The sequence below is a fragment of the Nomascus leucogenys genome, chromosome 23 (genome assembly GCF_006542625.1).
Source record: "Nomascus leucogenys isolate Asia chromosome 23, Asia_NLE_v1, whole genome shotgun sequence".
NCBI classification, from domain to species: domain Eukaryota; kingdom Metazoa; phylum Chordata; class Mammalia; order Primates; family Hylobatidae; genus Nomascus; species Nomascus leucogenys.
This window is the reverse complement of record NC_044403.1, coordinates 9,177,783-9,204,469: the sequence shown is the minus strand read 5'-3', so window position 1 is coordinate 9,204,469 and position 26,687 is coordinate 9,177,783. Positions and strand designations below refer to the sequence as shown.

Genomic DNA, 26,687 nt, shown 5'->3' with positions numbered 1-26,687 from the left:
CTTAGGAATTTTAACTGCCAAAGTTTAGAATATAATAGACTAACATGTTCTCAGGGTCCACTCCACTCCTAGATATGAGCTTCTTTCCTTCATCGAACTGCTCTCCCTCACCCTAAATCTTTCTCCTTCCTTTTTTTCTATTTTCTGCCTTCCTGTACTCATTGTCTTCCCTTGTACAGTCATAATAAGGACTTTATATGCATTGTGACTGTTCAAAGAGATTGGATCAATGCTTTCCAGTAGAACTTTCTGTGCTGATGGAAATGTTGTATATCTGCCAGGTAGCCACTAAGCCACACGTAGCTATTGAGCCCTTCAAATGTGGTTAGTGTGATTGAGGGACTGAATTTTTAATCTTGCCTCATTTTAATTTACATTTAAATGTAAATAGCTAGGCCAGGCATGGTCGCACACACCTGTAATCCCCCCACTTTAGGAGAGTGAGGCGAGTGGGCAGGTCACTTGAGCTCAGGAGTTCAAGACCAGCCTGGGCAACCTGGTGAAACCCACCTCTACCAAGAATACAACAGATTAGTTGGGTATGGTGACATACACCTGTGGTCCCAGCTACTTGGGAGGCTGAGATGAGAGGATCACTTGAGCCTGGGAGGTGGAGGTTGTAGTGAGCCAAGATCACACCACTCCACTCCAGCCTAGGTGACAGAGCAAGACCCTGTCTTAAAAAAAAATAAACATTAAAAATTTTTAAAAATGTAAACAGCTAGCTACATGGGGCTACAGTCTGAGCACAAGTTTGGGCGCTGAGATCACTTGGTTGAGATTCGGTATCCTGGTTCTATCACTTTAAGCCCTATGACTTTTGGCAAATTACTAACCTCTTTTGAGTCTCACATTTAAACGCAGAGTAAGTCATGGGCAGTGACGACACTCAACATGAAGATATCTATAAAGGACTTAGCAGTACTTAGCACTTAGTAACTGCTCAGTACATGTTAGCTAGTGTTATATACCATGTTTTAATTTTTTTAAGACCCAATTATTTTTCAGTTATATGTAGCCCTTGGATTACGGTATATTGATGATTAGGATATTATGTGAGAGAAACCTTGAAAATATACATCTAGTATTTCTAGGTTTTTGTTTGTTTAATAAAGTTTGTTTAAAAAAAATAAGGCCCAGTTTGGTTCAGAAAACAAACCGCACAGCTATTATTTACATGCTTCCTGGTTGCTATTGGGAAGACAACGACAGATGAGTATAATTCCTACCTGCCAAACCCTCCCCCCACTCCTGCAATGTCATGTCTCTGGAAAAGTGAACCGTAAAGAAATCTTGACAAAAAAATTCTCATTTGGGCTTATTCAATGCCAAGTCCCATTCAACGAAGTAAAATGAGCAATTCTATGTACTGTGTATGTAGTTACTGTATCATTTGCCTAGGACGGTCGTAACAAAGTGCCACAAACTGGGTAGTTTAAACCCACAGAAAGTGATTGTCTCATAGTTCCAGAGGTGAGATGCGGACAGGCCCAGGCTTCCTTTGGAACCTGTAGAGGAGAATCCTACCTTTCTTCTTCCAGCTTCTGGTAACCCAGCTGTTTCTTGGCTTGCAGCTGCCAACACTTCAATCTCTCCTTCTGTTGCATTGTGTTTTCCCTTCCTGTCTGTCTGCTTCCTGTAACTGCTTTGATTAATGGACTATGGAGAAATATGGAAGTGACGCTGTTCTAAGACTAAGCATATACACTAACTGGCCAGGCAGTTTCTGCTTTCTTCCTCCTGGAAGGCTCTTAGAACTACCCCACCTAGAACCCAGTCACCCCAGCTATAAATAGCCCAAATCACATGGAGAAGCCATGTACAGGCTCATTAGTCAACAGTCCAACATCCAGCATCACTGTCAGCCCTGTGAGTGGCTGTCTTAAACATCCAGCCCAGCCAAGCCTTCAGATGGTGCCAGCCCCTCATGACTGATTAAAAACACATGAGAGACCATAAGGCTTACTCAGATGGCCCAGCTGGGCCCAGGCAATCTAGAGACCATGAGAGATAAAAATAAATTATTGTTGGCCATGCGCAGTGGCTCACGCCTGTAATCCCAGCACTTTGGGAGGCCAAAGCAGGCATATCACCTGAGGTCAGGAGTTCGAGACCAACCTGGCCAACATGGTGAAACCCCGTCTCTACTAAAAATAAAGAAAAAATTAGCCAGGCTTGATGGCAAGTGCCTGTAATCCCAGCTCTCCGGGAGGCTGAGGCAGGAGATGACTTGAACCCAGCAGGTGGAGGTTGCAGTGAGCCAAGATCATGCCACTGCACTCCAGCCTAGGTGACATAGCGAGACTCTGTCTCAAAAATAAATAAATAAATAAATAATTGTTTGGGGTGGTTGGTTTTATTGCAATGTTAACCAAAGCAGCATGCAAACCTAACATGCTTATTTTATTATTTATTTAAAAACCTAATAATAATAAATCACGCCCAAAAACAGGGATAAAAAGGTGAGATAAACATGAAATAAGTAGTCCTTTAAAATATCTTTCTAACTATGGTTATTTTATTGTACTAGCTCTAGCCAAAGGCCCAGTATACACAAGAGCCAAGTAATCAGTAATGACAGTGATACAAATCCTTGTTTTAAAGTCTTCTTGATGATCAAAATTGTGTCACCCATGGTTTGTCAGTTCTAATTAAATCATTGTTTTTTTTTTATCTCATGATACGGTTAATGGAGAACTTATAATAAGAACTGGGGCCAGGCACAGTGGCACATGCCTGTAATCCCAGCACTTTGGGAGGCCAAGGCGGCCGATCACCTGAGGTCAGGAGTTTGAGACCAGCCTGGCCAACATGGTAAAACCCTGTCTTTACTAAAAATACAAAAATTAGCTGGGCGTGGTGGCAAGTGCCTGTAAACCCAGCTACTCAGGAGGCTGAGGCATGAGAATTGCGTGAACCGGGAGGTGGAGGTTGCAGTGAGCCGAGATCACACTACTGCACTCCAGCCTGGTGACAGAGTGAGACTGTCTTAAAAAAAAAAAAAAAAAAAAAAAAAACTGAAAAAATGTTAGTTATCATGAAAAACATGACACATTTCCTCGTTTTACATTACTAATACTTTCATTATTATTCTGGCTTTATCCTTTTAAATTTTTATTTATGTTTGTTTAGAGGTTTTTTTGCAGAAATCTCTTAAAGCCAAATGTTCCTTTTGCAAAGATTATCAATTAACACTAGATGACATAATCTGTAACTCTCCTTAACCAGGCTTACACAAACCACCACAAATCACAACCCTCTGGAAGAGAATGAATGCGCAGGGCTGCACAGGCAACCCCCTGGGAGCAGGAGCTGTGCCCTCCTCTCCCCTCAGAACCCTGCTCGAAGTTTGTGACAGTGTGGCAGGGTGACACGCAGAATGAGCACATGCCAATCTATGTGAGTTAAATACAAATACAATTTAATTTTTCCCACATGTTAGAGGAAAAATAAACATAAGTTCTTCTGACATTCCAGTGGAGTCTGTTGCATATCTCAATATATACACACCACGATGAAACCCACGCTGCGAGCAGACAAAGTGCAAATTCCTGAGCTTAGTCTGTGGGCTCCTGCACTTTCTGAATCACCTGACTCCTCCCTCCCTCCCCACCCCTCGTCCTCATTTGCACTTCCCATTTTCTTCTGCACAGGGAGGAAACCCTAAGCGTGGCAAGCCTCTAGGTCATCTCCAGGTACTTTAAAAAGGAGTGACAGATGGACAGAGAGAGGAACACCTGAAGATTCTGGATAAAAACATTAGGAATTTCATTTCCTGTGTGGAAAACAATTAAGCTTATAATTTTGCATTTTACAAAAACAGAATCACTTAACTTCTGAAAGGAGAAATTAATCCTAATTAAATGAGACTGGTTTTTTAAAATCCAGATATTATATACTGGATTGCTTTGGAAAACATTTTGTTTTATACCAATACCTAAGTAGCTTTTAAGAGTTCAGGTTAATCCATGCTGAGGAAATTAATAGCAAAAAGAAAAGGCCACAATCAAGACAGAAAGGATTTAAGTTTTATTAATGATTATTAAGTGCATTATTTATAGTAGAATCCACAACATATGCCCATGAAAATAAACCAATTCTAGTAAACACATGGTAAATATAAAAAATGAGAAGAGAGCCAGGCGCAGTGGCCCATACCTGTAACCCCAGCACTTTGGAGGCCAAGGTGGGTGGCTCACGTGGTCAGGAGATCGAGACTATCCTGGCTAACACGGTGAAACCCCGTCTCTACTAAAAAAGTAATACAAAAAAATTAGCCGGGCTTGGTGGTGGGCACCTGTTGTCCTAGCTACTCAGGAGGCTGAGGCAGGAGAATGGCATGAACCCAGGAGGCAGAGCTTGCAGTGAGCCAAGATCGCGCTGCTGCACTCCAGCCTGGGCGACAGAGCGAGACTCTGTCTCAAAAAAAAAAAAAAAAAAAAGAGAGAGAAGAGAAATGGTTGATGACTGACAATGAGCCATATACATACACCAAAAGGAGAAAATGGGGCCAGGCATGATGGCTTATGTCTGTAATCACAATACTTTGGGAGGCTGAGGTGAGAGCATTGCTTGAGTCCAGAAGCTTGAGACTAGCCTGGGCAACATAGTGAGACCTCATCTCTAAAAAAAAAAAAAAAAAAGGAGAACGTGGGTATTTGGGAAGACAGTAATCTTTTGGAAAAAGTGTTTTTCCTATGAATTTGACATATGTTCAAGAAAATACTGACTTATCCGATATATCCTTTGTGGCAGCAAAGGGAATACTTCCCTATCACCTTCTTCAGAAGGTTGCTCAAAATCATTGACAAGGGGCGGATTCATAGGAGAAAAGTCATACAAATTTATTTGATCATAATTTTATGTGACATGAGAGCCTTCAGAACGAAGACCCAAAGATACAGGGGAAACTGTCCATTTTTATGGTGAAACCCTGTCTTTACTAAAAATACAAAAATTTTTATGGACAGTTTTTGTTTTGTTTTGTTTGTTTTTTTAAGAGCAAGGAGAGTATGCTTTTTAAATGCCATTGGTTCATGTGCCACAGAACCTAAAGCAGCTTCAAATGGACACCAAGTAAAAAATACCAGTTTTCAGAAGTCTGTTATTATGTATTTACACAAATTACATAATCCTGTATGTATTTACAATTACAGATTATCAAGTAGATAACACAAAGCTGTAGTGTTAATGAGACAAAACAGAATAAAAACATCACAAGGAAGCCATTTGCTTATCTACCAAGCAGGACCTAGCAGGGCCGATCCTGGCATGTGCTTCAACATTGCTTGGGGGCATTTATGTGACAGATGGGAAGATTTGTTCATTGGGTTGTTAGATTATCTTTTTTTTTTTTTTTTGAGACGGCGTCTCACTGTATTGCCCAGGCTACAGTGCAGTGTCATAATCTCAGCTCACTGCAAGCTCTGCCTCCCAGGCTCAGGCAATCCTCCCACATCCACCTCCAGAGGAGCTGGGACCACAGGCACACGCTACTATGCCCGGCTAATTTTTTGTATTTTTGGTAGAGACAGGGTTTCACCATGTTGCTCTGGCTGGTCTCGAACTCCTGAGCTCAAGCAATTTGCCCACCTCAGCCTCCCAAAGTGCTGAGATTACTGGTGTGAACTACTGCACCCAGCGGGTGGATTATTTTATAAGCCATTGAACTAGTCTTGCAATCGTGAGAATAGGCCAGTCCAATTAAATGGTTAACAGTTATATCTCATTTCAGGCAGTGGTGTTGCTTCCACCAAAGTCAGGCCTCTCTATGAATCGAGCAATCAGATATTTAATAAAAGGCATTTCTATGAAAACAAAAGAAAAAGATTAGCATCTGGAGTTGTCTATAAACTAGTTTTCCTAGAGTCTCTGACGTAGCTTCAGATTGCAGTGGCAATCTTACAGATGTTTCTGGATTATAGTTTGAATCAGGTGTTCAAGTAAACCTTCTGAGTAATCCATACATCAGCTGACATGAACGCTGCTCATATATTAAGTTGCTGTCATTACTTCTTCCAAAGTTTATATCAAGTTGTCTAGCTAAAGCCTGCAGGGCTTGGTGATTCCAAGTCAGAAACATGGTAGAAAAATTGGGAAACATTAGTTTGGACACTTGTACCCAGGAAGGAATTCAGGATTCAGCCCAAATTGTAGGCAAATAATCAAAACTCAAAAAAAAACAATGGTCAAGACTAGAATCTAATAACAAGTACGGTATAATTTTCTTCTGAAATATGATTTTCTCTTCTACAGTTATCCCAATTCTTACCACAAAGATAATAATAATAAAACTAATTTATTTGCAAAGTCAGTTTAGTCTCTGGCGTGATTATCTGCTTAAAGTGCAGTAAGAATGGTGATTCATCATAAAGGCTCTTTTTTTTTATTGCTTTGATATTTTTTATTTATTATAAAAACTGAGTTTTCAACAAAGGCAGTTTAGCAGGACTATAGCTGTGAAAATAAATCTGAATGTAGCCATTCTTTAAACTTAAACTAAAAATCATTGTAGAATAAAATGTCAAGCAAGTGAAAACTTTTCTGTGCTATATACAGAAATGATATAGACATAAATATTTTCACATAAACAAAAGCAAAGATCAAGAAAAAAATTAAATATCTTGGTGGGCAACAGAAATACACAGATTGATTAAAAAGGTTATTTTTATTTTACTTCAATGCTTCTATTAAGCACAACTGTCAGAGAAATAGGAATTAGATAAATCTTTACATTTCTTCAGGGAATTACATATAATAAAGACACCTCTCTAGAAGAAAATATAATATTAGCATCATTAGACTCCTGAAAGTCATGACTTTCAATTAAGTTACTCTTTTTGCTTTACTGTGAAGCTACATGCCTTTTCAGAATTTTGCCAGTCGAAAGAAAATAAAGCTAACCCTGGCAAGATCCAGCACAAACACAGGTGGCAGCAAATTAGGCAAAATGATGTGTGGATTTTCCTCTCAAAGTGGATTACCCATGCCTGGGAGATAATGGCTTGCAACGCAAAACAAACAGTGTGGGATCAAACAGATGATATTTAAATAGATATATTTTCTACAGGGATGGCTCTTAAGTTGTCTTTGTTGGAACTTTTTCATAAGGAATCTCAGATTAAGACTTTTGAAACCTCTCAAGGGCTGGGCGCAGTGGCTCACGCCTGTAATCCCAGCACTTTGAGAGGCCGAGGTGGGTGGATCACCTGAGGTCAGGAGTTCAAGACCAGCCTGGGCAACATGGTGAAACCTCATCTCTACAAAAAATACAAAAAATTAGCTGGGTGCAGCAACACGTGCCTGTAATCCCAGCTACTTGGGAGGCTGAAGCAGGAGAATCACTTGAATCCAGGAAGCAGAGGTTTCAGTGAGCCAAGATGGTACCACCGCACTCCAGAATGGGTGACATAGTGAGATTCTGTGTCAAAAAAATAAACTCTTGAGGCAATGAAGCCAAGCCAAGGATTCGCCATCAGACTGTGCCTGTAAAACCTGTATGAATTGTGTGAATTTCTCTCTTTTCAACGTCTCCAAAGTATCTTGAGGTTCCTGGGCCTGTCAGAAAGTGACATTCTTTACTTACTGCAAAGTTAGAAACCCTATAAAGGAATTGTGTGGGTAAGGTACCAGGTGTGTCTTTTTCCAAGTCAATATATTGGCTTTAAAAAGTCAACATCAATGCCTCGAAGCAGTCTGGTTGCATTCAAAAAATGACATTCCAGTGAAAGCCGTGGTAAAATAACCACTGTTTCCAATGTGTCCAGTTACAAAAGAAAATAAGCTCTTTTTTATATTTGTTTGCTTTTTGGTTTTTTGTTTGTTTGTTTGTTTGTTTGCTTGTTTTGAGATAGAGTCTGGCTTTTGTCCCCCAGGCTGGAGCAGTGGTGTGATCTCGGCTCACTGCAACCTCTGCCACCCAAGGTTCAAACGATTCTCCTGCCTCAGCCTCCCGAGTAGCTGGGATTACAGGCGCCTGCCACCGTGCCTGGCTAATTTTTGTAGTTTTAGTAGAGACAGTGTTTCACCATCTTGGCCAGGCTGGTCTCAAACTCCTGACCTTGTGATCCACCGGCCTCGGCCTCCCAAGGTGCTGGGATTACAGGCGTGAGCCACCTGGCCAAAAATAGGTTCTTATTGAACTTATGCAAATAACTATATTGCCAGAAAATAAGAACACTGATGAATAGTTTCCAAATTCTGAAGAATTCAGGTAGAAAGAAAAGTAAAGGTTTCCATTTTGCTCACAGAAATATACTTTACCCCAATGCTGTAAGCTATAAATAGCTCAAAAGAAAAAAAAAATGTCCTTGAGTCTGGAAAACAAAACATTAAAAAATTAATGTTTCAAACAAAAAGCCATTTAAAAAGTAATTTCAGTCCTTCATCCACTCAGTCCCATGTAATTAATTCTCGTGCTCCTTGGTGTTGGGTTAGCAATCTGCATGAATGCATCAATTTTTCATCAGAGCTTTGGACACTTTTACCTAGTCCACAGGTGTGATCTCCAAAGTTATCAGAAACCTGTGTTTAAGAATACCTGTCAAGGTCCTTTTCATGAATTTCCTTGAAGACACAGCATTTTGGCATTTGCAAAAGGCTTTTAGAAAAAAAAAAATCAGAATAAAGCAATGTACTGCATATACCCTGACATATCAGCCTTTTATTTTTATTTTCATTTTTTATTTTTGGAGTAATGTGGAACTTTTAAATTTGGAAGGCAAAAGGTTACACTTAATGGAAGGCAGAGGTCAGGTTAATAAATGTTCGTTACAAAGTTGTTCTGACACAGAAAGAGGGAACTTCTCTGGGCTCTCCTCCTGCACACCAAATCACAGTTGGTAGTAAGTACAAATCTGAAGAAAATCCATGTGTCAAACAAGCTGCCATCTCAAGAACTCTTATCCAGGAAAATCAAAGTGAACATTGTTCCAGTCTCTTACTCTTCAATTAAGTAAATGGGAATGATTCAGCCAACAAAGTTCATGACGATAAGGTGCAAGATGGTGCTAGCAAAGAGAAAGAAGCAAAGTCTCACTCCAAGGAGATGACTTCGAAGTCCCCTTCGTTCTGTGGGTTCACCTGTATTCTCAGGCAAACTACTAGGATGAAACTCCCCACCCAAGATGTGAAACCCAAGAGGAAAGAGTTGAAGGGGAAGGTCTCCATGAGAAGACAGTAAGTGAATTGCAGTGCCCTAGTCAGCAGTATATACAGCAGGTATATACCCAGCAACTTCAGACACTGCAGAGTAGAGCTCAAGTACTCTTAAAAGAACCATCAGGCGCCTGACACTACCAGCGCTGACATGAATGGATGCAAGGTACACCGGCCAGTGCTCCCTAGGCTCATAGAGGAGCCAACAACCACACTGATATCCATATCAGATTTTTAGGAATCTTATACCATCTTGGAACACATATTAACAACATATCCATACAAATATAACTCAAAGAAAGTGTAACACCATTTCTTATTTAACAACACTTCCTGTCTGATTTTAACATACCAAATAAGCCTCATGTCTCTCTTGGACTTCCAGGGGTCCTATTTATTATTAATAATATATGTTAATGTATTATAATATTATGTTCAAGTTAGTTAAGGGCAAAAATACTTAATTTTAGAATATGAAATTTGATTTTCAGAAGTATATCAAATATCAAAAGTTTAAAACCCTTGCTATCAAAATAAAGATTGAAGATCCATGTTCAAAATAGAATCACAAGTCACTGTGACCTGATCGAGGACCTGGGAACTGACTGGTTTCCTAACACCTTCCTGTCCTGTGTACTTCTCCGGAAAGTCTTCCTGTATCCCCAAGAGTATGAGTTTTGCATGGTAGAGATGATGGTTTAACATTGCATGTAATAGACTAGTTATGACACTTGATTATTACCCTGCTCGTTTATGTATCAGCCTCCACCTGTCTAGGCGGTGATTTCTTTCTCTTTGGGTTTCCAGTATTAGTAGACAGTCAGATAAATGTGTGAGCCTCGATAAATGTCTACTCAATATATTGATTGAATATATTAATCTACCATGTTTTTGCTTAAATTAAAAATTGATCAATGGGCTGATATATTTTATAACACATGCATACACACATGTGGAGAGACAGAAAGAGAGACAGAGCAGAAAATAGATACCAGCATAAAGTCAATTGTGTTAGGCACAAAAGAACCAAATTAGATTTTAAATATGGCTATTTATTCAAGCTACTTACTGAACTGCCTTTGTCTATTTATGAGATACTTTGCCTTTTCTCCTAACTTCCTCACATTTCTGGACAGACAGTGAAATGTTCCCAGGACTTTTCCCAAATCTTATTAAGCCATGAGTTCTGAGCTCATTAGAAGATTTTGTTTTAAGCTCTAGCTCCATCGTCCAGCTGGGTTTAAGTTCTAGCTTTATTATAAGATAGACAATTATCTAGTATCTAGTAGATAAAGCTTGGGTAAACCACCTAATGTCTCTAAACCCCACTTTAATGTCCCCGAACCTCAGCTTCCTCCCCTATAGAAGTCAAAATGAAGTGCAAACTGCTGAACAGAATATGTCGTGGTTATTTGTTCTAACATAAGGTTATCAAGCTTATAGGTGGACCCTATAACACACCAGTAAATCACATAGACTCTGGAATGACACTGGCAGATTTAATTCCAGCAATACCACTTACTAGCTTTGCAAGGTTTGTCTAATTACTTACTGATATGGGTTAGCTATGTCTCCACACAAATCTCATCTTGAATTGTAGCTCCATGTGTTGTGGGAGGGACCCAGTGGAAGATAATTGAATCATGGGGGCAGTTTCCCCCATATAGTTTCTGTGGTAGTGAATAAGTCTCACGTTATCTGATGGTTTTATAAGGGGAAACCCCTTTCGCTTGGTTCTCATGTTCTGTCTTGCCACCACCAGGTAAGAAGTGCATTTTGCCTTCTGCCATGATCATGAGGCCTCCCAGCCATGTGGAAATGTGAGTCCATTAAATCTCTTTTTCTTTATAAATTACCCTGTCTTGGGTATGTCTTTATTAGCAGCATGAAAATGGACTAATACCCTCTCTGTGCTTCCATTTCTCTATCTGTAAAATAATATTAATAATAGACTAAATAGGACTAATGAGATAAATCATGTAAAGCCTATTTTAGCATCCAGGAAGATCTCAATCTATGTCGGTTATAATTGTAAAGTTGAAGATTCATACTGAGTCTTTAGGCCTTGTGAGGCAATATGGCATGTTTGGAAGCTGAGTTATTTATAATTTTAGAAAGAAGAATGAATCCACAGGAACTCCACCTCTCTATAAACTGCACTCTGTGGCATGGCTTAATTAGAGGCCTGCTGCAGGGCTGGGAAGTAATGCTTGGCCTTAGATGCTCCATAAATCCTCTTGGCAAAGTGACCACTCCAGATTTTTATTTTTATTTTCATTTTTTATTTTTGGAGTAGCGTATTTTTTTTTGGAGTGCTTCTACCACTATACTAAGAGAGGCTGTTTCCAGAAAAACTCTCAAACCATTTTTCCTCTGCTCTCGCACAAAAACAATCAACACAGAAGACTTCTGGACCCCAAAATATATAGGGATTTCTCCCCAGTAGGAAGCAAGCAATCAATTCTGCAGTGGACACAAGCTAGGTGTCCTCCAATTCAGCTCCAACACTGTCTACCAGAGATAGCATCAGATCCCACAAGTTGAGGGCTCAGTCCCACAAGAGCACCCCGTCCTTCCAACCAGTCATAAGTTCAGGTCTCTGGAACTGCTGACCAACAGGCTTCAAGTAGGGGTTGCCATGACCCCCTCTTCGGGTTTGATTAATTTGCTAGCGTGGTTCACAGAACTGAGGAAGACACTTACATTTACCAGTTTATCACTCAGGATATTTTTTAAAATACAAATAAAAGCCAATGAAGAGATACAAGGTCCAAGTCTGGAAGGGTCCTGAGCACAGGAGCTTTTGTCCTCGTGGAGTTGGGATGTGCCACCCTCCCAGCATGTGAATGAGTTTTTGCTTACCTTCCCGTGAGCCTCCACGTGTTTAGCACAGGAGGCTCATGGGAAGGTAAAAAACACTTCTTAGAAGCTCCCCAGTCCATTCCCTTTGGGTTTTCATGGAGGCTTCATTACATAGGCATGACTGATTAAACCACTGGCCATTGGTGATCAACTTGACCAGCCCCACTCTGAAGCTATCAGTCAACACTACTATACAAAAAGACAGCACTTTGGAGATTCCAAGGATTTTTAGTAATTGCATGCCAGGAAACAGGAACAAAGACCAAATACATGTATTTCACAATATCACAGGGACACTGGCTTTTTTTTAGGCCTTTTCTCAGATCGCTAGAACAGCATACAGGAAAACCAATTTTCCACTAGGGTTCCTTAGATATTCAGACTTGGTGTGATCCTCCAGTGAGTTAAAACGTACCTCCTCCAAAAGTCTGATTCACTTATCTCTCTACTTAGAAAAAACTGGTGTGGAAACTCTTTTTCACCAATGATGATGACATACATTTTTCCCAATAATGTAAGCCCAATATATGCCAGTCTCAATTTACAAGACAGACACATCATAGGATCTTTGATACACATACCTAGGAAGATCTTTGAATTACTTAATAAAACATTCAGGAATATTCCCTCCACCCCAGAGCTGACAAAGAACAACAGTTACAGAAAAATAGTTGTAGAGGCAGTGAATATTTAAGATGGGTTGGTACCTTTTGTTTTAATAGCTTCCATTAGTCACAACTTGATAAACTGTAACATTCCTTTCTAAATCTGCTTCCTGCTCCTTCCTCACCTCTGTAATTTTCTGCAGCAGAATATGTAGTACATATTGGCTCTATAAATTGCCAGGTGCACATCAAAGGAAAGCATGAAAAAAATAGTAAAGAAAAAGTAAACCTCCCAAAGGACTTCCTTGTTAGATAAGAAAACTAGCACACGTGTGCACACATACACACACACATACACACTTTAATGAAAGAACTAGGGGTCCTGATAAGCTGGCACATAAACCTGTTGTTCCCATCAAATGAATAATCAAAGATTTGAGAGTTAATTTGAGTGAAAGTGTCAGTATTATTCCAACAAAGACATGAGCACACAGGCAAACACAAGATTTTTCCTTTTTTTTGAGACAGAATCTCATTACATTGTCCAAGCTGGAGTCCAGCGGCTATGATAGACATGATCATAGCATACTACAGCCTTGAACTCCTAGGCCCAAGCGATCCACCTGCCTCAGTCCCCCAAGTAGCTGGGACTATAGGCATGTGCCACCTTGCCCAGCTACAAGACGTTTTTCACCTGAAGAGTTAATATGATCCATAATAATAACAACCACCCTCTGTATGACTCATCCGACATCAGGCCCTTAGTTTCACACATATTTCGCCATATTTTTCATACTTGAAACAACCCTATAAGGTAGATATCATTATTATTATAGCAACCCATTTTACAGATGAGAAAATTGGAAGCAGTTTGGTGATTCTCTAAGTTGATTCACAGGACTCAATACGTTCGACTATAATTTATTACAGGATAAAAATTATGGCCAGGCACGGTGGCCCACGCTGGTAATTCCAGCACTTTGGGAGGCTGAGGCAGGCCGATCACGAGGTCAGGAGATCAAGACCATCCTGGCCAACATGGTGAAACCCCGTCTCTACTAAAAATACAAAAATTGGCAGGGTGTGGCAGCGCGCACCTGTAGTCCCAGCTACTCGGGAGGCTGAGACAGGAGAATTGCTTGAACCCAGGAGGCAGAGGCTGCAGTGAGCCGACATGAGACCACTGCACTCCAGTCTGGGCGACAGAGTAAGACTCCATCTATCAAAAAAAAAAAAAAATTTACAAGGCAAAAATCAGCAAAAGGAAAAGGTACATGAGACAAAGGAAATCAGACATGGGCTTCCCAGAGTCCTCTCCCAGTGGAGTCACACAGGATGCACTTAACTCCTCCAGCAACGAGTTGTGATAATATGTGTAAAATATTACTTACTAGGGAATCTCATTAGACACTCAGTGCCCAAGGTTTTTATGTGGGGCTGTCATGTAAACACCCCTACCTAGCACATCCTAAAATTCCAGACTCTCAGAAGGAAGCAGATGTTCAGCAGAAACTTCATTGTTTGTACAAATATTTTAGCCATCATGAGTCATTCTTTTCAGGGAATGGTGAGAACCCTCCAGAAATTCAAGTTCCCAGACACCAGACAAGGGCCAACTTCGCAAGCCTTTCTAAGACTAGCAGCCTCAGGCCTACTTTAATTCTTTTCTACACAGGAGTAGACTGAGAAGCATTGGTCAACTGTGCAGAAGCAGAGGATGGGGCTGTCACTGAGCAAGGGACATGAAGCATTCAAGTGTGTGTGTGTGTGTGTGTGTGTGTGTATATATATATATATATATATATATATATTTTTTTTTTTTTTTAGACAGGGTCTCTCTCTGTCACCCAGGCTGGAGTGCAGTGGCGCAATCTCAGATCACTGCAACCTCCACTTCCCGGGTTCAAGCGATTCTCCTGCCTCAGCCTCCTGAGTAGCTGGGACTACAGGCGTGCACCACCATGCCTGGCTAATTTTTTTGTTTGTTTTTTTGTAGAGTTGGGGTTTTGCCATGTTGCCCAGCCTGGTCTCAAACTCCTGAGCCCAAGCGATCCTCCCACCTCGGCTTCCCATAATGCTGGAATTACAGGCATAAGCCACCACACCTGGCCTTGAAGTATATTTCTTATGTTCATATCAGAGAGAACCAAACTGTGTATCAAGAAAATTGATTGCCTTGACCAAAGTAACACACCTACAGAGAGAGAGCTGGTACTAGAACCCAGGTCTTCAGACCACACGGGGCACTTAACAAATATCAGAGTAAAAGGAGAATCTGCTCAGTCCATCCCCTTCTCTGCCATTAGTGAAGATACTGATCAATTAATTTAATTTTTATTCATACACTATAAGGATTTACTAAAAATCAAACAAAACAAAACAATACAAGTTGATTTTTCACAGGTGGCTTTTTAATCTGCATGATGGCATAATTACAGCACTAGACATTTTCAACCAATTATGTCGATAATATACATTCTCATTTCCTCCCTTTTTTTCCCCTCAGCTTTCTGACCCATCCTCCCTTTTCTAGAGTGAGAAGACCATAAATTACCAATGATTTATTGAAAAATACTGCCTTTGAGAAATTCTTAGTAACTTGTAAGAAAATAACAGTAACAAATTATAATGAGAGGAGGGAGAGAAAGGGAACCCCTTCTTTACACAAGAATGCTACTCAGTGCCAAGAATGATATAATTAGATCCATTAATGCTAAAGTCATCAGAAGAAAGGTTGTCAGAGAATGGGCTATTTACACAGTCTCAAAGTCTTGTGCCACAAATTACATATTAATTTAAAAGGAGAATATGTCCCTTTACAAGGGCGAAAAATGGTGGCCACCACCTTCACCAAGTGGTCAAACTTAACATGACTAATGCAGGAACCAATGCATATCATGCGTCTCCTGATGCAAGGCAATTAGGAGTACACAACCTCACTTCAGTGGTATTCTTGCCAAGAATTAGAGCCTGGCTCTAATCATAAAGATAAAATTAGAGAAATTCAGGATGCGAAATAGCCCATGAGCCTGAATTATTCAAAACAGACAATGCCATTAAAAAACAATAGCAGCAAAAACACACACATATTGATCCATATTAAAAGAGACATAACTATAAAGAGTAATGTGTAAACAAAACAAACATATTTTGAGGTCAACTAGGGAAAGTTATATATGAACCAGATTATGACGTGATCTCACTGAATTAATATTAATCTTCTTAGGTGTGTTATGTAGGAGAATGTCCCATATGAAGTATTTAGATCGGAAATATCACAACCATAATTTATTTTCATATGATTCAGTACTTGGGAGAAAGAGAAAGCATATAGAAAGGTTAACCATTGGTGAATCCGTTGATAAATGACGGATTCAAAAATAGTTGTTTTTTGAAACAGTAGTTCTTTCATCTCTACAATGTGATGGTTAATTTCACGTGTCTACTTGGCTAAGCTATGGTGCCCAATTGCTTAGACAACACAAGTTCAAATGTTGCTGTGAAAGTATTTTTTAGATGTGATTACCATTTAAATCAGCAGACTTTGAGAAAGGAGATTGCCCTCAATGTGGGAGGGCCTCATCCAATTAGTTGAAGGCCTTAAGAGCAAAAAAGATGGAGGTTTCCTGAAGAAGGCATTTGGCCTCAGGACTGCAATTGCAATAGATACTGTACCTGACCTGCCCTGCAAATTTCAGACTCACGACTGCAACATCAACTCTTACCAGAATTTCCAGCTGACCAACTTGCCCTATGGATTTCAATCTTGCCGGCTCCCACAATCACGTGAACCAATTCCTTAAAATAAATCTCTCTCTCTCTCTCGATCTCTTGATAGAGAGATAGAAAGATTATAGACATAGATATAGATAAAGATATAAATGTAGATATAGATATGCCCTGTTGGTTCTGTTTCCCTGGAGAACCCTGCCTAACACAATAGGTTTGGAAATTGCTAAATAAAAAATTGCAGAGAAATTATTTTAAAAATCTTCACTTGTCTGTTAAATGTGGGACAGAATAATTTGAAAAAACATATATAATCTCCAAACCCCAGTTCAACTCTAAGTTATAATATTTTCTCCCTGATTAAGATTTGTATTTGAAACAATAGTCATTTGCTTTGAGCTAAATTCCATCTCTTGGATGATAATGAAATGAGTAAAAATCAAGTTATAAGACGCCTGTAATCCCGGCTACTTGGGAAGGTGAAGTGGGAGAATCACTTGAACCCGGGAGACGGAGGTAGCAATGAGACGAGGTCGTGCCACTGTACTCCAGCCTGGGCAACAAAGTGAGACTGTCTCGAAAAAAAAAAAAAGGGAAGAAACAAATCAAGTTACAAGAGAGAAAGAGAAGAATGCAAGGTGATCTAAATAGACAAGCTACATAGCAATACTGGAAAAACCTAGAATGTTATTTTTCCTTAAAAATCTACCAGTGACTCCAATTAAACATGGTAGACTGAACACATGAACCTTTCTCCACATCTTTTTAGATATTCACTTAAACAAATACCGTTGTCTTTTAAAGTTTAATCCATAAGGGAAAGAGAATGGGAAACATGATAATGAGTGACATTAACACATTTTGGAAGGTAGAAAGCTGATAGTAGAGAAGGAACTAACTCTGTAGATTAGAAAGAACTGAAACTGTATTGCACAAAGGAGATACTGGTGAGAAGCCACCTTTCCCTCATCTCAGAAAGGCTCGGAATAGAGAATCCAGGTGCTTCCAAAGATGAGGCTGAAAAGAGGGACTTTTGCTGCAAATCTATATAACCATTCATTGAATGACCTTGACTTGGGAGAGTACAACCAGGAATAGTTTTATTTTTCTCTCATTACTGCCCTTCACACCCACTTTCAAAAATCTACCATCCCCATCTGGAGATGATCACACGATCCTATTGAGTTTCCAGCCACTTTTAAGTATTAGGAAAATCTTGCTGCAAGTACTTAAAAGACCAGTATGATCTGTAATAAAACTTTGACCTCACATTGCATTCAATGCTTTATTGTCTGAGCAGCCACCACCACCCAGCAAGCTGAGGCTGGTAACATCTGTAAAAGAAAACAAAATTTCAAAACTCTCTAAAATTATTTATTATGCCAAGGGAGAAGTTAAGTCCTGGAAACTGAGTCACATAGCATGTTTGCAATTCTGCTTCTTAGGTTATAGATTCACTCTCTTCTCATCGTTCTAGTTCTGAAAATGACTGGGAGAGACCAGAGACCAGACCTTCCTCCTTCACTGATCTTTGTTATAGATTAATGGATTAACTGCCTCCTTTATTGTCCTGTACCTAACTCACACCAGAGACCCCACACAAAACTCACAAAAGACCCCATGGGATGAGCACAGTAGCCCATGCCTGTAATCCAGGCACTTTGGGAGGCTGAGGCAGGAGAACTGTTTGAGTCCAGGAGTTTCAGACCAGCCTGGGCAAAAGGTGGATCCGGTCTCTACAAAAAATAAAAAATAAATTAGCCGGGCGTGGTGGCACATGACTGTGGTCCCAGCTAGTTGGGAGACTGAGGTGGTAGGATCGCTTGAGCCCACAAGATTGAAGCTGCAGCGAGCTGTGATTGTGCCATGCCAGCCTGCAACACAGAGCGATACAGTCTCAAAAAAAAAAAAAAGAAAAAGAAAAAACGAAAATACAAACCCATGACTGTTACACCTTCAGTGTGAAATGTTTTGTTGTTGTTGTTGTTGTTGTTTGAGATGGAGTTTCACTCTTATTGCCCAGACTGGAGTGCAATGGTGCCATCTTGGCTCACCACAACCTCTGCCTCCCAGGTTCAAGCAATTCTCCTGCCTCAGCTTCCCGAGTAGCTGGGATTACAGGCATGCGCCACCATGCCCGGCAAATTTTTTTTTATTTTTTTATTTTCTATTTTTTGTATTTTTAGTAGAGAAGGGATTTCACCATATTGGCCAGGCTGGTCTCGAACTCCTGACCTCAGATGGTCTACCCGCCTTGGCCTCCCAAACTGCTGAGATTACAGGCATGAGCCACTGCTCCCAGCCTGTGAAATGTTAAATATGCCTTTCCCAAATGAAAGAGACCACCTTGACTAATCAGATCATTGTAACTAGGCATTAAGCCTCACACAGAAAGATGCTGAAATTCTGTTAAGCTTCCCTAAACTCTCTCTATATAAACATTCCCAAACTTCTACAGTTCAGAACACTGACTTCCATTCTTTGGGATCCATGTTTCCCTAGCACTGTCCTTAAATTTTGCACTTGAATAAACTCTCTTTACACTAGATTCTGACCCTTTTGATTATTTTAGGTTGGCACATCCAACAGAAATGGAGTTCCTGTTTTTTCAGCATTGGAGCTCATCCCAAAATATGACCAGAATATGTCACATCAGGACATGCTTATTTGATGTATTTCCAGTTAGTTATTCTGAGACACTGTAGACACAGGAGTAGCTCTGAAAAACTGTCTTTTTGTAAACAAAATTTGTATCTATAAAGAAAAAACTTTGATAAAAATCTCATCAACCTGGGAAGATTTTATCACCAGGGAGAAGACTGGACACCTTGCCCAGGTAGACCTTGTCACAGGCTATTACCTATTCTTCTGATAGGGGACTCTGAGACAACTTTTATCACCTGAGAGACTTTTTATCTGCATAACAAGACAAACTATGCTCGCTATACACTTCCTCTCCTCACCCTCCTACAACCTGTCACCACCTCCCCTCAATAAGCCTCAAGCCCTGATTCCTTTTTTGTAGCTCAGGAATACTACATAAACTTCAATCATCTGGCCTTTCTTTGAGTCTCATATTTTACGGGACTCCCATGTGTATGCACAAAATAAATTTATGTCGTTTCTCCTATTTATCTTTCTACTGTCAGTTTACTTCATAAACTCAGTTATGAAAAGGGTAAAGAAAGTTTTCTCTCTCCCACATCACTTTCCTCTCCACTCTCCAGCTGCTGTTTCCAGGACCCACGGGGTTAAGTGTGGACCATGAATTAGAGGAAATGGTTTAAAATCTCGTTTGTCTGTGACCATTACAATCTGGCACTGGGGGCCCTCTCCTATGGCAAATGCCCAAATTCTGGCTTTCTATTGCATCATGGTCATTTACGGATTGTTCACAACCTCCCCTCCCCCTTGTCCTCACCTCCAGCGGAGACCGCTGCCTTGCACAGCCCCACTGCAATGATGCACATTCTGTCTCACCTCTAAGGATTCTCCTTCAACCCCAGCTCTGGCATTATTCCCTACACAGCCTGAACCCTGGGGTCTCCTTGCCCCAGCAAGTAGCCTTCTTAGACAGCGTCCTTTTGAGGTGTTTCTATGACACCTTTCCTCAGAGTTCACATAGTTCATGAAATCTTTGCTCTACTAAATTCTGGAACTGCAAACTGCGCCCACCAAAGACCCCTCTCTTGACTCTAACCACAGGCAGCACCAGCCAGCCTTGACTGTCCCGGGGCAGAGCTGACACTGCTATGTCCCATACACCAGAGGCACAAGTCAAGTGTTCACAAGCTACAGTTCCTCTAGGCAAAGCATTTCTCGCTTAATTTTTAGTGACTGCTATGTTGGGGAAATGGGAGAATCACTTTTCTACCTCTTCCAGGGTAAAGAAGTTTCCAGAAATGCCAAGCTCTCCTTGCTTGGCTGACAATTTTTTATTTCCAAATAATCTTATTTCCTTTCTGTTCAATCTCCAGCCTTCTATTAAATATAAATTGGAGAAAAGTTGTAGGCTAAAGCTTGCAGAATTAGTTTAGTCATCCTTTAGAAAGTTCTTTAGATGTGTCAAATGTGTTTGGAATTTGGAGGTAGTATCCCTCTGTGCTCAGCACTGAAGCCTCAGTGGAACAGGGCCCTTTTTTTTTTTTTTTGAGATGGAGTCTTGCTCTGTCACCCAGGTTGGAGTACAATGGCACAATCTCAGCTCACTACAATCTCCTCCTCCCAGGTTCTGATGATTCTCCTGCCTCAGCCTCCCAAGTAGCTGGGACTACAGGAGCCCACCACCACACCTGGCTAAGTTTTTGTATTTTTAGTAGAGACAGGGTTTCATCATGTTGGCCAGACTGGTCTTGAGCTCCTGACCTCAGGTGATCCGCTCCCCCCTCAGCCTCCCAAAGCGTTGAGATTACAGGTGTGAGCCACTGCGCCCGGCCCAGGATGCTATTTTTTTAAAGGATTAATCAGAAGAAATATGAAGTGTAAAATTTTAAAATTCAAGGGAAAGGTTGAAAGATAACATTGATGAAGTCTTTCTCCCACCTCAAAAATTGGACACTAGGAGAGAAAAATTAAATTAGAAGATCAAACAAGGAGGTCTAATATCAAACAAATAGAAGTTTAAGAATGAGGAAAGAGGGAAAGCAGAGGAGAAGAAATCACCAAAGACATAGGACAAGAAAATTTTCTAGGATGAATGACTAAGGACCCATGTTATGATAAAGCTCCCCAAATTAGCAATAAAAAGAGACCCTGAATACTTCAAGGAACAAAAATAGGTTACACATAAAAAGGACCTGAAATACAAGCCCCTTTGGACTTCTTTTCAGTAACACAGGAAACTAGAAAACAATAAAGCAATTCCCTTAAAATTCTGATGAAAAATCATTTCTAACCCAGGATATTATTCAAAATCAAGTATTAACCTAGAGCAAAAGTAGAACAAAAAGTCAGGCATGTAAGGAATCAAAACATCTACCTTTGATGCACTCTTTATCTAAAAACAACTGGAGCATATGTGCAACACAAATGAGGAAGTAAAGTAAAAAGGAGAATGCCACAAGATTCAGAAAACCGGGGATGTAACACAGAGAGACGGTAAAAGATGCCAAGAGGAAGTCTTAGGCAGGCAGCTGTGCAGCTGGCTCAGAGAGAAACCAGCACAAATTAGTGCAAGAATGAGAATGGTAGCAGAAAGAGTACAGAGAAAAAAAAGAAAATGAACTGTCAGATACATTTAACCTAAGCAAAATTACGTTGAGAGGCTGTCAGGAAGTTGGGAACTGGAAAGAATTCATAACAAATATACAGTAAGGTAAGTAAATAAAAGGAAATAACACAGGAATTAACTGCAGGAAAAACAAAATGAGGTATAAGGGGAAAAAAATGTAACCATAGTACACTACTTGACTCACCAGTGACTTTTAAAAATGGAATTCCATCTACTACTCAAAACCTCTCAGGGGCATTTCACCACACTTAGAATAAAATCCACACTTACCAGGACTAAGGAACTTCAGTGATGTGGCTCCACTCCTGAAATCCCCCCTCTCAGATTATGCTCTGGGAAGTTTCATTTGCTGTTCCATATGCATGGGACACTCTTACCTCCAGATCATGGTACTCAGGTGTCAGCTGAAAGTTCACCTTTTCTGTGAAGCTTTCCCTGACCAGTCAGTATAAATTCATACCAGCTTTCTCTCAGTTCTGTCACTACTGCATCATTTCATTTTATTCATATTGTACCACTGATTGAAAATATTTGATATGTTACTATATAAGGATAAATTATAATAATATTAGTTAATACTTACAGTACTTACATAGTACTTTTTCAGACTAGACCCTGTTACAAGTGCTTTATATTTGTTTTTGGTTCTTTGTTGCAGACAGAGTCTCCTTCTATCCCACAGACTGGAGTGCAGTGGCACAATCTTGGCTCACTGCAACCTCCACCTCCTGGGTTCAAGTGATTCTTGTGCCTCAGCCTCCTGAGTAGCTGGGATTACAAGTGTATGCCACCACGCCTGCTTAATTTTTTTGTTTGTTTGTTTTGTTTTGTTTTGAGATGCAGTCTCGCTCCATCGCCCAGGCTGGAGTGCAGTGGCGCAACCTCGGCTCACTGCAACTTCTGCCTCCCAGGTTCAAGTGATTCTCCTGCCTCAGCCTCCCGAGTAGCTGGGACTACAGGTGCCCACCACCACACTCGACTAATTTTTATATTTTTAGTAGACACGGAGATTCACGATATTGGCCAGTCTGGTCTCAAACTCCTGACCTTGTGATCTGCCCGCCTCGGCCTCCCAAAGTGCTGGGATTACAAGTGTGAGCCACCAAGCCTGGCCTTTTTTGTTGTTGTTGTATTTTTAGCAGAGATGGGGTTTCACTATGTTGGCCAGGCTGGTCTCAAGCTTCTAACCTCAAGTAATCCTTGGGCCTCAGCCTCCTAATGTGTTGGGATTACAGGTGTGCACCACTGTACCCGGCAACGTTTGTTATTTTATTTAATCCTCACATCATCCATGAGAAGTGGGTTATACTATTACCACCATTTCATAAATAAAAAAACTTAGGCACAGTTTAATAACTTGCTGGGAGTCACTCAATAGCAAAGCTGGGGCTCACACACCCGCAGTCCAGTCCCAGTTTGTGCTCATAACCATGTGTTATATGGCCTTTCCCTGCAGGGTGCAGAAGAACAGCAACTTTACCTACTCTTCACCCTCTGATATGGTTTGGCTCTGTGTCCCTACTCAAACCTCATGTGGAATTTTAATCCCCTGGTGTCAGGGGAGGAACCTGGTTGAAGGTGATTGGATCATGGGGGTCAATAGTGAGTGAGTTCTCACTGAAATGGCTGTGTTTTCTGGGGTGTATACCTGGGGTTCATCCTCTCACGCCAGAAAAATTCAGGACACGGACACACACAGCGAGTTTAGGAGCACAGGTTAATAGGCAGAAGGAGAAAGGAAAACAGCTCTCTCTCTAGTGAGAGAGAGGGGACTTCTGAGAGGAAAGACTGGCAGGTGGTGAATGTGCCTGATTTTATAGTCAGGCTTGAGGAGGTGGTGTCTGATTTACATAGGGCTCACAGATTGGTTCAATCAGGTATGATGTTTACATAGCACACTGGGAAGGCTGGTCGCCCCACCCTAATCTTATTATGCACATGAATTCTCCTCTTGGCCGGCACCAGCTTGTCTGCTCCTTACTGTACACTTGGCTGGCAGAGAAGGGAAGATGGAGCCGCCACCTTGAACATGTCTGGTTCCTAGTTTCTGCCGGCATTCACCTGTGCAAGCTCCCAGCTTGCTTGTCTATGTCTGCAGCGCGACTTTACAGGCTGCTCTTTGTTAGAAAATAATTTGGAACTGCTTTTCATTAAAAAGAAAAGCCTTACCAAGGACTCCTATACCCTATCTGCCTAAGTGATTTCTTCTTAACTTCTGTATCATCACAAGATCTGATGGTTTAAAAGTGTGGCACTTCCCCCTTCTCTCTGTCTGTCTCCTGCCACCATGTAAGATGTGCCTTGCTTCCCCTTCAGCTTCCGCCATGATTGTAAGTTTCCTGAGGCCTTTCTAGCCATGATGAACTGTAATTCAATTAAACCTCTTTTCTTTATAAATCACCCAGTCTCAGGAAGTTCTTTATAGCAGTGTGAAAATGGACTAATACACCCTCACAGCCTCAAGACCTTGAGCAGTGTCTGATGCTTACATAATGGGTACTCCTCAAATATTTGTTCAATAAATGCATTATAAGAATCTCAGTTATCCTGAGGCAAGAGAAAAGAAGAGGGTACAAATTTTTCCTTTTATTTTTTTGAGACAGAGTTTAACTCTTGTCACCCAGGCTGGAGTGCAGTGGTGCGATCTTGGCTCACTGCAACCTCTGCCTCCCAGGTTCAAGCAATTTTCCTGCCTCAGCCTCCCAAGTAGCTGAGACTATAGGTGCACACCACCACGCCCAGCTAATTTTTGTATTTTTAGTAGAGACAGGGTTTCACCATATTGGCCAGGCTGGTCTCAAACTCCTGACCTCAGGTGATCCACCTGTCTCGGCCTCCCAAAGTGCTGGGATTACAGGGGGATACAAATTTTTGGTCCTTGGCTATCAGTTGTACCACTTGCCACATCTCAGTTTTTTCTACATTTTGGCACCAGCTGCTCTGGTTCTTCCCGTTTTAGGGTCTGTTGATCAAGATATTGTGGTTTCCTCTATAGAAACAGGCTCCATAACATTCTTCTTCTTCTCTCTCTCTCTAATTAAGCTATTGCTGTATTAGCACTTGTAAGCTACCCGGTGACTGCAGGACATGACTGCCTCACCCTCTGGTCTGTGCCCAAGGTGAAATGGATGTGGTAGTGATTCTTCCATGGACCAAGTGGATCCAGTGAGTTGCCTATAGGACATCCGGAAGACTCACTGACGGAGTGTTGTGGGAAGGAGCAGAAAGCTAGAAACCACCCCTCATTGGATCTTTAGTCCAGAGAGGAATCCAGCAGACAAAATGCAGAAAAAGATGACTTGTCCTCAAGTGGACATGAAGGCAGGGCATTCTGGAGAGAGTCAGGGATATGGTCAGAGAGCTTAGGTGGCCAGGAAAGAGAGCTCTACATGTGTTTCCACTCATAGAATCAAGGAACTCAATACAAAGTCCCAACAGAATGAACTCATTCCTCTCTATTTTCCCATACCCTGTCAGACCCCCAGTCCAAGTCACCATCATCTGTTCCCTGCATCCCTGCCACAGCCCCTAACCTACGCCACAAGGAACTCACCCTTGGCTTCCTCTCCGGAGCACACTTTCCTGACAGTGAATCTTCTAATTTTAGCATCTTTTACAAACCAGGTATCCTGAGAATTTCCCAAGTCATCATGTCTTTGTTCCTTTTTCTTAACAGTTCCTACCTCAATTTATCCCTTTTTCTCTGGTATTTTCCTATAAAACAGCAAGAGGAAACCAGGCTACACCTTCAATACTTTACTTGGAAAGCTAAGCCAAATATCCAAGTTCAAACAAATTCTGTTTTCCATATAACTGTAAGACACAATTCCACAGTTTCATTCCACTGTATAACAAGGATCCTTTTTCCTCCAGTTTCCCTAAACATGGTCCTCATTTCTTTCTCAGCCCTCACCAACAACACATTATGAAAATCTACACTTCTGCCAACCTTCTACAATGACTTTGATATTCACTAAAATGAAACACATTTTCTTTACCACGCTCCTCACTTCCAAGTCCTGACCAGCAGCGCCTTTAACATCGCTACTTCTACTAACAGTCTTTCTAAGGCAAGCTAGGCTTTTCCTATCATGCTCCTCAAAATTCTTCCGTATGCTGCCCAACACCCAATTCAAAAGCCACTTCCACATTGTTTAGGTATTTGTTACAGTAGCACACCATTTCCAGGTACCGAAATCTGTATTCATTTACTACTGCTGTTGTAACATACGACTGCAGACTTTGTGGCCTGAAATTACACAAAATTATTCTTTTTTTTTTTTTTCTTTGACGAAGTCTCACTCTGTAGCCCAGGCTCAAGTGCAGTGGCACAATCTCAGCTTACTGCAATCTCTACCTCCCGGGTTGAAGTGATTCTCCTGCCCCAGCTTCCCAAGTAGCTGGGTCTATAGGCGTGCACCACCACACCTGGCTAATTTTTGTATATTTAGTACAGACAGGGTTTCACCATGTTGGCCAGGCTAGTCTCAAACTCCTGACCTCAAGTGATCCACCCACCTCGGCCTCCCAAACCGCTGGAATTACAGGCATGAGCCACTGCGCCCAGCCTTGAAACTACATAAAATTATTATCTTATGGTTCTGGAAGTTCCAAATCAAGGTGTCAGCAGAGCTGCATTCCTTCTGGAGGCTCTAGAGTGAGAATCTGTTTTCTTGGCTTTTCCAGCTTCTACAAGCCACCTGCATTCTTTGGCTCATCCTCATCCTCAGATCAAGTAATGGAGCTCTTTAAATCTCAATCTCACTCTCTGTCTCTCTCACACACACACACACACACACACACACACACACCCCTTTGCTTCCACTGTGGCATCTCCTTCTCTGATTCTGCTTTTGACCCTCTGCCTCCCTCTTATAAAGACCCTACTGATTATACTGGACCCATTTAGATAATCGAGGATAATCTCTCCATCTCAAGATCCATAACTTAATCACGATCTGCAAAATCCCTTTTACCGTGAAAGCTTCTGGGGATTAGGCTATGGGCATCCTTGGTGGCTATGATTCAGCCTACCACATTCACCAACCCCCTATTATGGGCCAAGCATTGGACGACATATGGTTGCACAGTGGTAAAAAACTGGA

The 26,687-nt window shown here is 41.1% G+C and overlaps 1 protein-coding gene and 1 pseudogene across 1 annotated transcript in view; both read right to left on the bottom strand.

Moving 5' to 3' along the window:
* BCAT1 (branched chain amino acid transaminase 1) overlaps nucleotides 1-26,687 on the bottom strand; it is a 132,983-nt gene that overhangs the window by 93,862 nt on the left and 12,434 nt on the right. The gene's annotated exons all lie outside the window — the stretch shown is intronic.
* Nucleotides 8,969-9,309, bottom strand: LOC115832897 (annotated as a pseudogene).